Below are 16,130 nucleotides of genomic sequence, written 5' to 3' on the forward strand. Positions count from 1 at the left end.
TGAGGAGTATGACCTGAAGCGGCAAAGTAATGGTCATTATGCAGCAAGCGACAGTCAATAGAGAAATGAGTAATGATGAGCAACAACTGGAACTAGCCATTTTAACCAGCCATGCCAACTGGTCTGCAGGGTCCACTCAGGAGGAGCAGTGGAGAAACCCACAGGACTATGCATCATACAACAGCCATAGCAGATGGTCTGAGCAGTCCACTCAGGAACAGCAGAGGAGCAACCCAAAGGGATAACACGTACCATACGTAAATTGGTCTTTACGGACTATCCAGGAATGATGACTGCAGAATACTTCAACGGAGGTGACATTAAGGAACAAAGAGGGATGGAGAAATCAGAGATTCTGTGGCATGGTTCATGGAAAGGAGGGAGCGAATAGGCAGGGGCTTTGGTTCTATACCCTTGCATGGCCATAAGAAACCCAAACAGGCAACACACCACAGGAAGATGCTGTTATTCTCTCTTATATTGGTGGGATCAATTCTTTAAAAGAAAGATGTGGCCTGAACAGGACAGGATGCCTCAATCACTTTTATGGAGGTGGCAAACATGGACAGCCCAAGGGCCTGCAAATCTCAAGGAAGGTGCGTGGAAAAAACATCACTAGCTGCAAATATAAACGACCTACAAGGCAACAGAAAGAAAGAAAATGGCCAAATGCTACAAATATAATACTAAAGAGAAGTTAAGGCACAGTAAGAACGTGTTTGGATTATATACAAAGTCAGTCTAGATTCAATGCCTGCATTAGCAATGCTGGCAGTACTCTGAGGATGGAGGAATTAATGCACTACCTACATTTTTTTAAATGTGCAGTGCTATAGTTACAAAGCATTGATTGTGGATGTTGTCATTGGCCATCCTCTGGCAAAAACGTCTGTGTTTGCATGACGCAAACTATGATTTAGCATTGTGCTATGGCACAAAGATGAGCGAGGGGTGTCACTCAAGGAACATCCTCTAACCAGATGCAATCCGCAAGTGTAAAGCGGGCAATATGAAGAATTCTATATACATTATTTGCATTGCACATGGGAAAAACAGACAATATTTGAAGTCCATTGCTAGTGGCTGTTTTCATTTGGTGCTAGTATTTCTCACAACACTAGGTTGCGCTAATTTGCTCGACAGATTGCTAATTTGTTGATCTGACGTTGCATGAAATCCTAGGGATTTTTTGCCCACATCATATACTATTCCTCCTACTTTGCCTGACCTGAAGTATCTGGAGTTTGGTGCTACATGCTAAAAAGCCATTTATGGCTGCTCTTGCAACTGACCTTAGTGCCCTGAAAAGTAAAATTAGTTCTTTAATTTGTACCAGTACGTGTAAGTCAAGAGAGGGATTTTGATATGGGCAGTGTTTGTGCTTTTTTTTTTTTACGTTTTTCCCTTTTTAAGTTTGACTTAAGAGCGGGTGCATCTTTCATGGCAATTTAATGTACATATATGGAAGAGCTGAGCAGGGAGAGGATATGGCCTAGCTGCTAGAGCGCCGACCTCGAAGCTGGGGAACTGGGTTGGAGTCTCGGCAGGGATGCTTAGCATCCTCTGATTCTCAGCAAATCACTTCGGGCCAGATGTATCAAAGGGTTTTTACCCATTCTGTGTCTATGGGAAAATGTGTTCATACATATGGCCCTTAATCTCCCTGTGCCTAAGAAAATGAATGTGTCCGTCTGTAACGCAACTGGTGCTCATGCAAAGCCTCTGATACCTTCTGGTCAAGTTTGCACTATATAAAAAGCCCACAAAAAAAATGAGTACGACTCTGTGACTTGTTGGCTTTGCAACTGGTTGGACGAGATTGATATGTAGGCGTGGATCTTCAGCAATCGAGGTCAGCTCTCTCACTGTTTGATTCAATATCTGATGACTTCATTTGTGGCCCACTGGTGTTGACAGAAGCCAAGTGCAATTCGCAGAGGTAGATATTTGTAGTAAGACGTGATTATATGATCCATCCCAATGCCTGGTTATTGGGAACATGTCCTCGTTTTCATTTACGTCACTTGCTTCTTTCAGTGATTTATTGCATAAAAGAAATGATCATCAATAGAAGTGTTCTCAGTAAAAGAAACACATTTCATTTGTGTGAAAGCAAGAGAATGTATATAGGACTCATAAACCAAGCACAATTAAAGAATTCAAAAGAATGTGTCTAGAGTTTGTTTTTTCCATCTTGTTTCCAAACATAACATCAAGGCTTGTGTACGTTTGAAGCAAGAATACGAACATAAATGAAAATGCTGCAGGCTTTTAACATGAGCACGGAACTCTATGATTTTTGTGTTGTTCTTTCAATTAACAAACCAGTGCACTCTGGGAGTTGAGGTCTCTATAGGTTCAATTGCACAGCTGCAGATAATAACAAGAAATTATAACAGAGAATCTAGGTCAGGACACGTGTGGCTGTTTATAAGAGTATGTATAATTGTCCCTTCCTGCACAAAAACAATCCTGCCCGTGATGCAGGCATCTTTGCACTATGCCGCAAGGGTGTCTCCATGTTCGCTAGTCAGCATACAGTTCGCCAACACAAAGAGAGCAGAAATGCTCTATATCAGTGGTCTGAGAACCCCTGGGGCCCGCGAAGCCTAATCAGGGGGTCTGTGACTGCTTAGAAAATTAAATCATATTAACAGATTAATAAAGGGTATATAAATAAAAAAGCAACATTTAAAATTTAAAAACATTCTGTAAATGTGAAGTCATTTGTAATGGGAGGTCAAAGAGTAAGTTAGTATCCTCAGATTGATTCATGGGAGCTGCAAGTGCATCAAACTGAATATAGTATGTACGATGAGTGACCTCATTTGAATTTATAAAAGCTCCAGCCTTCCCATTACAATTAAAATGCGATTAATACTTGTTTCTGTATTTTGTGTGTATTGCGGTTCAAATCATTGAAATGCTTAGGCCGGGGTCCTCGGCTTTCAGTAATGACTCAGTGGGGGTCCTTGGATTCCAAAACTGATTCAGTAGAGGGGCCCAGGTTCCAGTAATGATTAAGTGGGGGCTCCCAGAAGTCAATCGGTTATGAACCACTATTCTATATCTTTTTAAATATGGGGCATTTCTGCTCTCTCCCTTTCAGGCAATGCAGTGCAGCAAGTTCATGCAACGCAGCGCAGCAAGTTCCCTTGCTTTACTGCGTTGCGTGAAATAATAATGTATATACCTTGAAGTGCACATTCCACACATCTCTTTTGATATGCTGGTGCTTTCATGGTAAAGTATGCCTGTTTCTAAACTTATTATATATTTGTTCCCTATTGTATGTGTTTTTAAACAGCAGCATTTCCAAATAAAGTTTACTTTAATGTTACAAGAAGTTTCACGGTGCATTTTCACCCTCTTCCTGATGTTCACTGGGGTTCAGAGGCATGTTTCCTCTTCTGAGTTATGTTGGCAAAGTTAGGAACGAACATGGTAAACAAGTACTTTATTTACTCTTTACCCACAGAAGTTACTATCGAAAGTCATTAAATCAACTTACAAATATGTCTTCTTTCTTGCCTATCTGGCTGGCTCAAGTATTTTTGTAAAATGTACTTGTAGCTGTTAAGTCAAGACTTTATATGATATTAATCTGCCACAGACAGGGATGTTTTCAGTATTCTTCTAGTAATAAAACTGGCGTTGTTAAAACCCTGCTTAGTATTTAAGATGATGACAGGTATGGTAGCTATTTTGTTTGCACCGCATTCCTCAGTCCATGTGTATTATTTAGTCTTCATGGCTTGTTGCATTTTTTCATTATGCAACTCATGTTGGCTTTCACAGTCCTGCTGTTGGCTTGGTGTTGTTCCCTGCTGGAAATGTGTTTCCAATCAGGAGGTGTTTTTAGCTTCTTCACGATTTTCCGCATGGGTGCAGAGACATGATTGTTACTTTGAAATGTTGAAATCAGTGCCAAAACCTTTTACAAGCAAACTGAAAATACAATAAAACAATATACAACGGGTTGGGTGCTCATTCTTTTATAAAATTTACACAACGGTTCCCAATAACAAAATCAACAGGGACAGATCTACTGGCCTTACCAGTGCTTGTTTATACCTGTGCCATGGTCTTTTTTTGACTCGATAATGCAATTTTAAAGTTTTTATTTTTTATAAAACTAAAACAAAAAAGGAAGGTCCAAAAGAATCCACAAAGTACACAGAAGGCCACACAACTCTAGACTCGAGAAATTACAGTATTTCTAAACACTTTAAATATTCAACTGAAGGAATATATGATGTTACTTAGCAGACCATTACTTCGCAAGTTTTTACTACGATGTTTTTACATCGCAAATACCATTACTACGCAAGATTTAACTGCGCATGCTTTTAGTTCACAAATACATTTAAAAGTACTAAATGTGCATTTACTTCACAGTATATTACTAAGTATACAACTTCTACGCATTGTTTACTCTTTTACCCTTACCCTCATGCACTACATTACCCTACACTACCCAAACACCACTACACTACCCTAAAAGACTACCCTACACTACACAAACACCACACTACCCTAAACCCAAATACACTACTCTAGACTACATAAACACAAACCTAAAACCTAAGACAACCCCCTGCACCACAACACTAACCCAAATACACTACTCTACACTACAAAAACACAACCCTACAACCTAAAACACAACCCCCTGCATGACCACTACCCTAAACCCAAATACACTACTCTACACTACATAAACACAACCCTAAAACCTAAAAGACAACACCCTGCACGACCACTACCCTAAACCCAAATACACTACAACAGCTAGTCAGTAATGCCAAGCATGTCACAAGTGAAATCCGCTATCAAACAAGAATTAGCAAAGCCTGTAGGGCTTGCGTAGGAGACCTTCTGACTTTGCTAATGATTTTTAGCCATGCTGTTCAGCAACATGGCTAAAAATAAAGAAAAATAAGTGCCTGTCACATCCATTTGTAAGCGCATGCCAACACGGATGCACATGCCAACAGAAGGAGGCAAGCATTTTATTCTATTTATTACCAATCCGAGACAGATTAGTTAATAAAAAATCGCCCGAAATGCGCTATTTGACAGAACACAAATGCACTTTTTGGACATATCGCTAATGCGTTTCTTAAAACAAAAATAAATAAATAGGCGAGTGGGTTGGGGTGGGGGATTGGGTAAGGGACGTGGCAACCCGAAGGGAGGGAGGGCCGGATAGAAAGATGCAGGTAGAGGAGGAGAAGCACCAGCAAGAGACAACACTAGGGCAACACACGGATAAGGGAGGGTGGGGGATGGGGAAGCACACAGACAATGGATGGTTGGCAGACGAGGATGGGGAAGCAAATGGACAACAGAGTGGTGGCGGCTCCTCTGCTAAGGCGGAGGTGCGTCACCCCACTGCTTTTCGCAGTGTAAACAAGGGAAAGATAAAATGATAACAACTTGATATTATTATTTTATTTGCTCCTGCTGCATCGTTTTGTAGGGGTGGGCAGATCTGCTCTGCTCTCAGAGCATGGCGAGGAGTGGCGGGCACTCTGTGAGTGTGCAATGACTGATTGGCCAGTCCTCTCGTGCCAGCCAAACAGTGGTGCGTACTTTGCATGTTCTCCACCCAGGCTGCATTTCAGCCTGGGTGGAGAACATGCCCAGGCTTCCATACCCTGGCTGAGTGTCAAACTATGGCACTCAGACCCATCACAACACTGCATTGCAGCGTTGTTATTTGCTATAGGGAGCCTGGGTGCTTCCTGCTTGCACAGAAGAAGCCAGGAAGAAAGGCGGCGGCTGGCAGGTAAGTACATTTATTTTTTAACCCCCCTCCCCGCCTCACTGCTGCTTCCTGGGAGCAGCCACAACTGCAACAGAGGGTGGGCAACAATGGGGATGGAATCTGAAAAGTGAGGGTGAGCGGGCAGAGGCGAGGAAGCACACGTACAACGGAGGCGGGCTGGGAAATTAACAACAAGAAAAAGTGGGTTAATGTGGAGGAAGCAAGAGAGACAGAGACTAAGAGAGGGCAGGAGGAGAATACAAGGGCATGAAAGAGGAGCACGTGGTACATGAGGGAGATAGCCGGAAAACACATGCACTTTCTATTCTAAATCACTGCACATATAAACCTATCAGTCACCCCTATAGCAGGCCTTACCAAACCTGAAGGCAGGGTGCTGGGTTTCATGTGAGAGGGTGCACCTGCATGAGCAGAGCCCCTCTGCATCCTTCGGAACCTATTTTCCGGGGTTGTTTGTGATGCAACCAACCATATATATTTAAGTGCATTATAACCTTGCGGTAAATTCCAACTTTAAAATAGCTGCTTAGAAACATGTCGTGTTTGGTGTCAAACACTTTGGAATCATTCCTCCACACCAGTAACTGGTGTGGGAGGGATGATTCCTCCCTTCTAGAACCACTACTGTTGGTCACTGGGCTACCGGTACCAGCTTTCTCGACCTGGGCATCACAAAATCGATGCTGCCAGCCATGATTCTGCCCTCCTGCTGCTGAGCCAAGCTTGAGCAGGGGAAGGCTTGGCAATAGGTTTCCTGTCACAGGGAGGTGTGACCCCTCCCAGACAGGATTTAGTGTATTGGAGAAGGGTGTGTGCACTCAGAGTGTTTGAAGTCTGCACTGGGGGCACATTTGGTGTCCCTGTGCATAGTCCAGTTTAAACCGTTTGCATGAGCCATTTGCTCCTGCTCTGGTGCGAACCTGGACAAAGGACATGGGTGTAGCCACCCCTCTGTCCTTACCCTCCCATAGGTGGGTCCCCAGAGTTTGTCCCACCCCTTCCTTGGGTATTAAGTAGGATCCCTTGACTACAGGACTTTAGATTTTACCTGGACTAAACTTTGCTACAGAAACCAAGTACTTCGACGATCTCCTACACTATGCTGGATGACTGAAGAATCTCCCTCGGAGTAAAGGAGTTACTCCCCTGCAAGGCAGGCACGCTTAACGCATCTGACTGGTTTGCATCTCCGAGCTTCTGAGGACTCCGAAGATTTCTGCAACACAGGAGGTGGGTTCCTGAGTGTCCCTGAGGTCGATCAGTTCTCTCAGCAATCCTGAGACCTGTATCCCTCGTGGGGACCGTGCAACCCGAACCCCTGTGCACCGTGTACTTTTGCTGCAGCATATGCTTTTTGGCATCCCTGAGCCTGTGCTTTGGGCTACGTGTAGTCCTGAACCCGAGCAGTATTTCCTCTTAAGATTTCCGGCCTACACTCCACGAGTGCTCCATGGGCTGGTATTTTGTGATTCAGCTCGAGGTCCCTTCGCAATCCCTGGTCCATTGGCCTGTGGGTCCTGTGAAGGTAACTTTGACTTTCTTTGGGCTTTCCTGGTTGCTCCAGACGTGCCCCGACTCTCCATTGCTTGGAGAGTCCCCAGGACCTTGCTGGTCCTCACCAAAGTTTATTTCCTCTGCCCGCATGGGTTGCAGTAGCCAAGGCTTGTTGGTGTTCAATCCGGACACTGACCCCCCTAGCACTCGACATCCTTCGTGGGACAGCTTACCTTCAGACTTTGGTCATCGTTCACGTCTCCTGGTCCCCGTGGCTGCAGAGTCAAGCATCGCATCATCTAACCTGAAGCACCAGACATCGGTGGGCATTCGTTTAACGTGCCCCTGGTCACCCTGAAGTGACCCAGACAATGTCCCCTCTGCTTTCACGTTCTTCTCACCTTGGATCCAGGCTTGGATTCCACTGGACACTTTTCATCTTCCCGGCAGCAGCACTTTTTAGCATCACGGCATTGAAAACAACGAAGGTATCCGACACCACTTGACCCCTATGCACCCGGCTCCTCTGGAATAGGTAACACGGGTATCTCGGTACTCTCAAGGGTGCTGGCCTTAGAACCTTCTATGTTCCAAGGGCTTTGCTTAAAGTCCTCTCTGAAATGTCCTTAATCTCTAAAATTCCATCCGCGACTTTCCATAGAGTTGTACGGAGCTCGCTCCTGTTTTCTCACACTGCACACATCCTCCGTGGGTCCCCGGTGTCACTACTTTGGGTGGTTCCTTGGGGTCCCAGCGATTCTACGTGCTCTAGGCACTGTATCTAGTTAAGTCGTGGTTGTAATACCACTTTCTTAGTATATGGTTCTGTCTCCCCCTGGAGCCCTCTGTGTATTGTGCTATTTACTGTCGTTCTGGTGATTTAATATTGTGTGTTTTGTGCTCTAATCTCATAAAGAGGTTAGCAGAGAATGTTTAGCAATAAATACATATATTTTATATATCTCTTGTGTGGTTCTCCTTTCCTTTGGTCATTCAGGAGGTTCTGATCTGGTAAAACAAGCTGCTTTACATTCCTTCGAGACTTAGCCTGAAGGCTGCTCTCCATAGCTACCACTTGGATAGCTTTCAATAAAGGTTGTATTTAACCTAATCCTCAATAAGGGTTGTTTGGACTGGTACAAGGTGCCCACTTTAATTAGTGGTCAGCATTTACCAGGCCAACTTCTCACATTGGTGTGCAGCGGTTGGAATTCAAGCTTGCTATTGTTTTACCAGATAAATCTCATTGAGTGAGTAACTGAAAACCACTAAAGGTATTAGGTACATATAAATCAAGACTAGAATAAGTAAGTTCTACTGAACTTGTAGTTGGGTAGTCAAGGGTCTAGCACACCCTTTCTCCAACTCAAGAGTTTAGTTTCCACTAGGTTAGGTAGGTCCCTACACCACATACCACTAGTATGTCTTCTAGGCCAGAAGCCAGTGGCTCCTTGCTAGCTACGTATGACCATCTCTCATTTCAGGAATTGAGAAAAATGTGTGCATCTAGAAAGCTGAGGACAGGGAGAAATGCAAGCACTCAACGTCTCATAGAGACTTTGCTTTTATATGACCTCAGAAAGACCCCAGGGTCTGATGAGACAGGCAAGTTGGGTGGGGCAGCAGATGAGGACAGACCAGGAAGTGAACACTTCTATGAGACAGACTCAAATGCTGACCAGGAGGATCAAGATGATTCTAACCTGGAAAATCCAACTCTTCCTTCAGGTGGGGGAGAAGGCCCCAGTGGCCCTCTCTTTACTCCACCAGGAAGAGTACATAGTTTACCAAGAAGATCAAGATCTCCTTCTCAGGAATCTAATCATTCTGGTACTTCTGTGGGGACCTCTGCTTCTCATAAAAGGGACTCCTCTTAAGAGAAGAAGTGTCAGTTACTTGAGTATGAGAGGACCAAACTCAGAATCAAGAGGGAACAATTGGCCTTAGTCAGGGAATTCCTACAGCTCGAGAGAGCTTCCAGAAGGTTGGAGCTAGAGCCCCATGTTGGCAGCAACAATGTCCCTAGAGGTAGAGAAAATACTCATGACCATAGGAACTTGAACAAGATAGTCCCTCCCTACCAGAGTGGGGATGACATCCACAAATGGATAACTGCACTAGAGAGGTCCCTCAAGAGCAGTGGGCAGCTATCTTGTGGCTCTCCTTTGCTGACAAACGTAGAGATAAGCTCCTCACTGTTAGAGAAGAGGATGCTGATAATAACAAAGTCTTGAAACGTGCTCTCATTGATGGGTTTGGCTTAACCTCTGAACAATACAGGATTAAGTTCAGAGACACCCAGAAGTCACAGACTCAGGACTGGGCTGACTTTGTAGATTGTGCTACTAAGGCTCTAGCAGGCTGGTTATTTGGCAGTAAAGTGTGTGATTTTAAAGGAGTGTACAATTTAATTATGAGGGAGCAGATCCTTAATAATTGTCAAAATCAGCTGTTGCATCAGTACCTGGTGGACCTCTCCCCAAGAATTGGGCCAGAAGGCAGACAAATGGGTCAGGACCAGGGTGAGGCAGAACGTTCAGAACCAAGGTGGTCACTCCAAGAAGCAAGATTCTAAAACCTCAGATAAGGGTGGGGAGAAGGGTAAAGTACAGTAGTCTTCTCAAGGGCCCCAAAAGTCTTCATCTGGTGGGGAATCACAATCAAACAAAAATAAGGCAAGAAGAAGACATGGTGTCATATCTGTAAACAGAAGACCCATTGGACAAATGATTGTTCAAAGTCCAAGGACTCAACTCCAGCCACCACTGTCCCTTAGGCAACTGTTCCCCCTAGTTCGGCTCAAAGTGGTGGTATGCAAAATAAGGGTGTCGTAGGGTTAACCCTGGGATCTGAGATGGACTCTGGCCTTGTCAGAGTTCCAACTCAGGCTGTGTTGGAACTCTGGCTAGGCCAGTGATGGAGGCATGGATATGGCCTCCTTATTTGTCAGGGCCAGTTATCTGGGCAAATACAGACAGCAGCCTTTGATCAATGGAAAGTAGGCCTTGCCATTCAGAGACACAGGTGCAAGTGTCACCATGGTGACAAAAGATCTTGTGGACCCTGAACAAATCATACTTGGTGAGATGTACCAGGTGACCAATGCAAGCAATCTCAGGACAGACCATTCCTTGGCAGTTGTGAATTTCACCTGGGGAGGGGTACCTGGCCCTAAGAAGGTTGTGGTAAGTGCAGACCTCCCTGTTGAATGCTTATTGGGCAATGATTTGGAAACTTCAGCTTGGGCTGAAGTGGAACTCAGGACACATACAGAAATGTTGGGCATCCCTGCAGATGTGTTTGCTATGAATAGGTCACAGGCAAAAATGAATTCCACTGAAAAGGCCCTGGATCCTGGAACAATGCAACCAATCAATGAGAGAGGGGACTAGGAGCGAATTGAAAAGGTCCTGTACCAGTGCTCCTGAAAGTCGTATATTTATTCCATGGGTGGTTCACAGTTCCTATATATAGAGAAGGATAGTAGTAGCCAAAGTACAGGCTATAGAGAGTAAGAGAAGTCTCCAAGGTCAAAGTGAGTGTGTAGAGTGAGGAGAGAATACTCCTTGTTGTGATACTGAGTGCCCTCACACACCCTTGCGGATGTTTAGCATCATCATTGGGCACAATTGCTCCTCGTGGGGGTGGCGCTGCAGTCCCTCACGGGCCCTTGGTTAGGGGCTCTCTGTTGGAGTTCTTTTAGGAGTTGCCGCATTTGTGAGTGTGGGTGTGTGGGTAGGGGTGTGTTAGTGAGTGCAGATATTAAAATTGAGGCAGGGTCCAAAAAGAAGTTTAATTGGGAGGTCCCTGGTTCAAATTAAAAACTTGGCGGGGATGGAGATGCACGGTAGTGCTTATAATGAGAGGGGAAACTAAACCAAATAATGTCCCACTTCTCTCAACCCGTATAGTGTAATAACAAAAAGTGCTGTAGGAATGATTAGGTCAACATGTTTCGCGCCTTTAAGTGGTCCCTATTGGATCCAGGAGCGCTTCGTCAGGACCAAAAGAAAGAAATATCAAGGATGGGTTCGGGAAGAGACAACCCGTAATCCCACCTGTTACCTAGGTCTGGTACGCTTGACAATTCGTATTTCAGAATCCGTTATTGTACGAAATTCTTGTTCACAGCCTAAGAGGAGACATAACAAAGGAGCGGGGGGGGGGGAAAAGAAAGAAAGAAAACAACAGAGTGATACATCAAGACTGTTGATAGAACTCAGACACTAGTGCACGGTCAGTGCTGTGGTGTCCAGTGCATGAAACCCACCGAAAATTAAATACAGTGGTCATGCTAATTATGTGGCCGGGGTACTACCCAGTGTTAACGGACATAATGTCCAGGGATGAAGGTGCTATCAAAAAAATGGAGTGCGACACACGCGGTAATAAAAACACATTAAAAAAACAACACTGAAATGGTGAAGACAGGTATGCAGCTATCTCATCAAGGTAACTGGTACGATGCTGCGATGCCTAAGCATTACCTAATGAAGAGGGATCAGTCCGGTAACGAGAACTCAGTTACCGCAGGGGGAGGAGGGGAATGGCTCTAATCTCACGACGTGGTGCACATGCCGATCGTGTGCAGTGACTATGGAGGAAACACCAGTGAGATATCTGGCACGGTGTGGCCTGGCTGTTGAGTGCACGAATAGTGAGTCGGGCAGGGAGGAATACATAAGGATATGCACTCATGCAAAAAAACAACACACTAACATAGAGCGCGGGCGCAAGCCTACCCCCTCCTATTCGGTGGTGGGCTCCGTCAGCGTGAGCCGCGTCGTAAGGCTGCAAATAGTAAAAAAAGGTATTGTGCTCGGTAAGAATGCAGAACTCGTACCTGAATCGAGGTAACTGCTGGGGCGTCCCGAGTAGAAGGTTCTCATACTCACATAGTCTTGTGGCCTTACGTGGCGGGGAGACCTACCCGTGCGGTGGTTCAGCCGGTAACATCGGTGTGTCCTGACCAATGGTTAAAGTAGTGTATCCGGGTCGGAACGTGTCCACGGGTGATGACGTCCCTGCGGACGCGGCCACGGTACGGGGTACACGTTGAAGGCTCGCCAGGGGTTTGGCTAGTAACTACGGCGGCCATGATAGAAAGGTTGTAAACAAATGGGAGGTGAGAGAAGGTAGGGTCCCGTTGCTCAGTATTCATACCAATGCGCCAAAAAGAAGAATGACGTGGGGGATCCCCGCGTGTTGAAAAAACGGACTGGAAAGGTACTGGGACCTCAAACGGACTCAGATGTACTAAGCCCATAAGAGGGAAAAAAAGGGGGGAGACCATAACGTACTATACCACGAAACACAGGTCAAGTGATGTTATCGTGATGATCCTGTGTGTGCGGAAAAGAGGATACCGCCCTATTGTCTTGGTGTGTGAAGCTAGAATATATGAAAGAGCTGCTCCTCTGGTGATGTGAGGGACTATACCATCATCATGTCATGAGTATCCCAATCATGGACCGATGACTCTATAAATAAAAATACACATGTAAATAGTAACATCGTGTCCATATAGACAAGCCAGATCGCCTGTCATAGAGCCAATATCTAGGTTAGTAAGGTTGATGGTGTTGTCGATGCTCAGATTCTTATGATCGTGTTGAAGGTGATCATGCTAAATCATTGTGTAGTGGTGCTCAATATAACATACTGGCTAGGATCATCTCGTGATTACCACTAATGAGATAGTTCAACCCAGGGGATGTCATCATTCAGTCCCCCTTTATTACTTTTCAATTTGAACACCCATCGTTGTTCCTGCCTAAACAGTGTGGATGTTGACCAACTTATCCATGTGGGTCATGTACAGTATGCTCACTTACTAGCGCCACCAAGGAAATTGATCTGGGACTTGAAAAACCATGGAAGCAACTACACCATACTAACTGCAATACGAAGAACTGTGTGTATATGATTACCTGCCCCTGTAGCTCAATATACATTGGCATGACTACGAGACCAATCAAAACACGAATCGGTGAGCATAAGAGCACGATTCGGTGCAAACGCACAGCAACCAAACTACAAAGCCACTTCTTGGAAAATAATCACTCCCCTGAGAGTTTACGATGGACTATCATTGAATCCAATCCCAGTTGGTCAACATCCACACTGTTTAGGCAGGAACAACGATGGGTGTTCAAATTGAAAAGTAATAAAGGGGGACTGAATGATGACATCCCCTGGGTTGAACTATCTCATTAGTGGTAATCACGAGATGATCCTAGCCAGTATGTTATATTGAGCACCACTACACAATGATTTAGCATGATCACCTTCAACACGATCATAAGAATCTGAGCATCGACAACACCATCAACCTTACTAACCTAGATATTGGCTCTATGACAGGCGATCTGGCTTGTCTATATGGACACGATGTTACTATTTACATGTGTATTTTTATTTATAGAGTCATCGGTCCATGATTGGGATACTCATGACATGATGATGGTATAGTCCCTCACATCACCAGAGGAGCAGCTCTTTCATATATTCTAGCTTCACACACCAAGACAATAGGGCGGTATCCTCTTTTCCACACACACAGGATCATCACGATAACATCACTTGACCTGTGTTTCGTGGTATAGTACGTTATGGTCTCCCCCCTTTTTTTCCCTCTTATGGGCTTAGTACATCTGAGTCCGTTTGAGGTCCCAGTACCTTTCCAGTCGGTTTTTTCAACACGCGGGGATCCCCCACGTCATTCTTCTTTTTGGCGCATTGGTATGAATACTGAGCAACGGGACCCTACCTTCTCTCACCTCCCATTTGTTTACAACCTTTCTATCATGGCCGCCGTAGTTACTAGCCAAACCCCTGGCGAGCCTTCAACGTGTACCCCGTACCGTGGCCGCGTCCGCAGGGACGTCATCACCCGTGGACACGTTCCGACCCGGATACACTACTTTAACCATTGGTCAGGACACACCGATGTTACCGGCTGAACCACCGCACGGGTAGGTCTCCCCGCCACGTAAGGCCACAAGACTATGTGAGTATGAGAACCTTCTACTCGGGACGCCCCAGCAGTTACCTCGATTCAGGTACGAGTTCTGCATTCTTACCGAGCACAATACCTTTTTTACTATTTGCAGCCTTACGACGCGGCTCACGCTGACGGAGCCCACCACCGAATGGGAGGGGGTAGGCTTGCGCCCGCGCTCTATGTTATTGTGTTGTTTTTTTGCATGAGTGCATATCCTTATGTATTCCTCCCTGCCCGACTCACTATTCGTGCACTCAACAGCCAGGCCACACCGTGCCAGATATCTCACTGGTGTTTCCTCCATAGTCACTGCACACGATCGGCATGTGCACCACGTCGTGAGATTAGAGCCATTCCCCTCCTCCCCCTGCGGTAACTGAGTTCTCGTTACCGGACTGATCCCTCTTCATTAGGTAATGCTTAGGCATCGCAGCATCGTACCAGTTACCTTGATGAGATAGCTGCATACCTGTCTTCACCATTTCAGTGTTGTTTTTTTAATGTGTTTTTATTACCGCGTGTGTCGCACTCCATTTTTTTGATAGCACCTTCATCCCTGGACATTATGTCCGTTAACACTGGGTAGTACCCCGGCCACATAATTAGCATGACCACTGTATTTAATTTTCGGTGGGTTTCATGCACTGGGCACCACAGCACTGACCGTGCACTAGTGTCTGAGTTCTATCAACAGTCTTGATGTATCACTCTGTTGTTTTCTTTCTTTCTTTTCCCCCCCCCGCTCCTTTGTTATGTCTCCTCTTAGGCTGTGAACAAGAATTTCGTACAATAACGGATTCTGAAATACGAATTGTCAAGCGTACCAGACCTAGGTAACAGGTGGGATTACGGGTTGTCTCTTCCCGAACCCATCCTTGATATTTCTTTCTTTTGGTCCTGACGAAGCGCTCCTGGATCCAATAGGGACCACTTAAAGGCGCGAAACATGTTGACCTAATCCTTCCTACAGCACTTTTTGTTATTACACTATACGGGTTGAGAGAAGTGGGACATTATTTGGTTTAGTTTCCCCTCTCATTATAAGCACTACCGTGCATCTCCATCCCCGCCAAGTTTTTAATTTGAACCAGGGACCTCCCAATTAAACTTCTTTTTGGACCCTGCCTCAATTTTAATATCTGCACTCACTAACACACCCCTACCCACACACCCACACTCACAAATGCGGCAACTCCTAAAAGAACTCCAACAGAGAGCCCCTAACCATGGGCCCGTGAGGGACTGCAGCGCCACCCCCACGAGGAGCAATTGTGCCCAATGATGATGCTAAACATCCGCAAGGGTGTGTGAGGGCACTCAGTATCACAACAAGGAGTATTCTCTCCTCACTCTACACACTCACTTTGACCTTGGAGACTTCTCTTACCCTCCTGGAACAATGCACCAGGTGCCTTCCAAGAGAAGGAGCAGTATGAGTAAGGCAGTGTCTTCCCCCCGGCCTCAGAGTACAGATCAGTCTCTTGAGGGAGATGATCTTAGTCCTGAAGAAGGAACTGTGTCAGAGGAACTTGAGCCTGATCATGGTGAGTTCTTGGGGACAGGGGGCCCTTCCAGGGCAGATCTGAGCCAGGAGCAGCTGAGCTGCCCCTCTCTTGAACCCCTCAAACAGCAAGCGGCTGCTGGGAGTGCCAGTGGGTCCCATAGGAGCTGCTGGGAGTGCCAGTGGGTCCCATAGGATCTACTGGGAAGATGGACTCATACTCAGAGAGTAGAGACCCCAAGCCTAGTGCTACCAGGAGGTAGGTTATACCTATTTACACTGGCACATGAGATCCTATTAGCAGGTCACCTAGGCCAAATCAAGACTTGGGACAGGCTTGT

Source organism: Triturus cristatus, chromosome 7 (assembly GCF_964204655.1).
Source record: "Triturus cristatus chromosome 7, aTriCri1.1, whole genome shotgun sequence".
NCBI lineage: Eukaryota > Metazoa > Chordata > Amphibia > Caudata > Salamandridae > Triturus > Triturus cristatus.